The following is a 3,679-nucleotide window of genomic DNA, read 5'->3' as shown; positions in this document are numbered from 1 at the left end:
ACAACTCTGTGGATATAAAATCCAAAGGAAACTGAGGAGATTTTTTTTTTAACTGCAAAGCAAAAACTGTGAACTTGTGTATCAGGTTTTTGCCTTTTAGAAATTATAATAAAAGAAACCCTCAAAGGAAAATGTACATTTGACTGAAAGCCAAAGAACGGAAGCCAGCTGGGAAAGGGTTCAAAGCTTCAGCTGTCTACAGCCTCCCTAGATTCACACTGCTAGCGTGGTTAGAAACACACAAACACACAAGCCAACAAATCCTGAGAAATTCTGTCTGGAGGGGGAGGCCAGTGTGACAGCGTTCATAGGCAGACTTCTGTCACATTCTGTTAGGTGTGTATGCCACAGCAACCGTGTGTGTGTGTGTGTGTGTGTGTGTAGAGGGTGATGTCTGAGACTTGGATGTGGGTAGAAGCCCGACACACCCCCAGCTAGTTTAGCAGCTTGTCCTTTCCCCAGGGCCGTGTCTATAACAGTCCAAGTAGAATGGATCATCATTATCACACAAACACACCATTTATATACAAAAACACAAATGCTCAGATCAGCACTCACTACTTTGAATTTTAGAAATGATTACAAGAAATAAATGAAAATCAAGCTAAAACCCTCTCAGAAGCATTTTAGTGATAATGTGCCATGGTAGCAGCTTGTCATCACAATCCCTCTCTGCACCTGCTCATCCGCTGAAGTCTGAGCTGCAGTTCTGCTGTAAAGTCAATGACACATCTAGACAATGGTGAGTGGAAAGGTCATTATTCTTCTGTATTTTGGATTAACTGAACCTGTACTTGCAACAAAAATCCATCAAAACTTTTGTGCTCACCGGGCTGACGATCAGATCCACCTGTGGGTGCACTTAGGCTTTAATCCCGGCCGGGGAAGGCTAAGGGTGTACAGACACTTGCCCAAGATGTGCACTGAGGCCCGTGGAGGGGAGGAGGTGGCTAACTTTCACTTACATTCTAGACCGGCTCCAAGCAGGGTCTAGCTAGCCACTGACCTGAGGTGCAGTTCAACACTTACCAGCTTTAACCTGAGCAGAGACTGATCAACAGGAAACACCTTAATGTGTGCAGCAGGTTACCTACTGTACAGTGTGTAATTTAGTGGTGATGTGTGCATGTAAAGTGGTGAGGTTCAACCCAAAGCCTGTACTCAGTATAAGAGAGTTATTTCAGTCGGCTTCTTTGCAGGAGGCAGATTACAGCATCCTCTCACTTTTGTTCATTATATTTTCATGTGTAATGGTTGCTAGGCAACAACAGCGCTATTTCAGAGTCTGAGGAACACAGAGAGAAACCAGAGACAGGCTGAGTGGGTTTTGATTAAAAAAAAAAAAAGAACACGTCTTTAATCTTGCTCTGCTTGTTGAAAACACAGGACTCGTAGCTTGGATGTAAAATCTGTTTTATCAGCGGATGTGAACTTTCTGCTGCAGAGTTAAACTAATAATAGGTCGGGCTCATGTCACAGTGTTAGACAAGTGACAGCAAAACTGGCAGGTTGGCTGGCTGGGCTTTCATTATGTGTAATGAAGTTCAATGATATGTTTCTTGTTTACAGCAAAGAGGCAGAAGTGGCAGTCCAACAGAGCGAAACATCTCCACAGCACCATGACAGGACAACGCTGACTAACGTCTTCCACAGATGTGCAGCATTTTGAGCATCTCCTTCTTCTGTTGTTTTAACACTGGGCTACCTTCCACTATTTGTCTTGAACAATCTACCAGTTTTCTCGACCCTAGCTTTTTACATCCTACCAGCACATGCTCAACAAGAGCACTCAGAAAGTGCATGTACCTCCGCTAAGGCACAACAACTGCTCACGCAAACGAGTCCTTTGTGAAAAATGACATCCAGAACAACACTAATGTCCTAAAATCCTTGATCCGGATCATCTTTTAGGGTATGATTTGCAGTTACACTTGGACATGTCAGCGCTCTGTCTTCAATACTGGCCACGTTATAGCAGAAAACATGCATTAAACAGGGTTTTCGATGCCAACTTTAAACTGCCCTCAGACCCCGGTGAAATCTGGTCTGGTGACAGACATAGCCACGCTACATGTGTGTCAATTTTTTTTTTAAAGATTTTGATAACTTTTGATGGAGCTATGATTTGTTTTATTTTGCCCCATGTTAAAGATGGAATTTTTTTGTGTGAACTTTGACCTTTTTCAGCCAAAATCTAATCACTTCTGGGGTTATTTTATCACAAAACCTGAAAGCCATGCACACTGTGCTACCAGCTCCAAGACATTTGATGTTTACCATTTGGATCTAACAGAGCTCTGCCTGATTTGCAGAACCTGCCTCCTCAAACAGCAAACTAGAGGAAGGTTTAACGCCTGGAGCCCTGCCATCAAAAGAAAGCTGACCAAAGTACTTTTCTGAATCTGTTTAACTGTGAATCAGAGGATTTTATCTTTTCAGCTGCAGAAAGTCACTGGGCAGACCAGCTAAAGCCAAAGTACACATTTGTCTTCTGAACAAAGTGCTACCAGCAGCAAAATGTTGTATTTGCAATTAATATTCACATCTAAAGCAGCTCAGAATCAGAAGAATAACATGGTGCCAAAACCAACAAAGCAAAAGAGTCTCAGCACAAAGTCAACTCAGTAGCTTCCAGTCACACTACATGAGCCTTATCATGCAACTGAAGATGTTAAAATTTGAACCTTCTGAACTTTCTTTTTAAATAAAGCCTTCATATAAAGTTTGAGCCTGAGCTCTTCAAGAACAACCAACAGTCCAAGACTGCAAAAGATTCAGTTTACAGTGATACTGTCAATCTAAAATAATCATTTCACTGGTGGAATATGGATTTCAGAGAGTGACAACAAACAACTGCCACACTGACGCATCATTTCTTCCAGATCTAGTTTTGTGTTGCTGTACACATTTTCATCCTCTGATTAGTTACTTCCTGCTTTACAGATCCACAGCCTATCTGGCTCTTGCTCTCCTGAACTACAGACAGTTAAACTCAGTGATTACAACAGAGTGTTGTGTTTGCCCGCATCAGTCAAGTGGAGCACTAACGACTGTCCTAGATTCAAAAACTCTGCCTCGAGTGTCTCTCCTGGGATGGGGGGGTGCTACTCATCATCAGCTGCTTCAGTTTAAGAGGTTTATAGGCTGAGAAGTGACAAGAATTCATAGAGAGTCAAACTATTGTGGTGTGATGATAGGCTGCGGTGAGCCTGTCACAAAATCTTAAGTGAAGTTTATTTTTGGTATGAAAACACAAAGCTGCTGTGTTTGTCAGAGCGAGAGAAATGTAGGAGAAGAGACAAAGTCAGGTAAACCTCTTACAGCAGAAGTTTCACACCACATAGGACGACGCCTAAAAATACATTCTGCAAAACACATGCGTGTTGCATTCACACCGCAGCTCAAAGTGGTCTGAGTCTATACAAGTAGATTCAACTGAAGTAATTGATTAGCGTGCACTGGGGCAGTTTGCAGCCGAGTGTGAAGTGGCTGAGATGAGAATCAGCACCTCAAAGTCCGAGGCCATGGTTCTCAGTCGGAAAAGGGTGGCTTGTTCACTTCAGGTTGGTGGAGAGTTCCTGCCTCAAGTGGAGGAGTTTAAGTATCTTGGGGTCTTGTTCACGAGTGAGGGAAGGATGGAACGGGAGATTGACAGGCAGATTGGTGCAGCTTCTGCAGT

This window comes from Monopterus albus, unplaced genomic scaffold (genome assembly GCF_001952655.1).
Source record: "Monopterus albus unplaced genomic scaffold, M_albus_1.0 scaffold193.1, whole genome shotgun sequence".
Classification (NCBI taxonomy): Eukaryota; Metazoa; Chordata; class Actinopteri; order Synbranchiformes; family Synbranchidae; genus Monopterus; species Monopterus albus.
Note: the sequence above shows the minus strand (reverse complement) of the source record.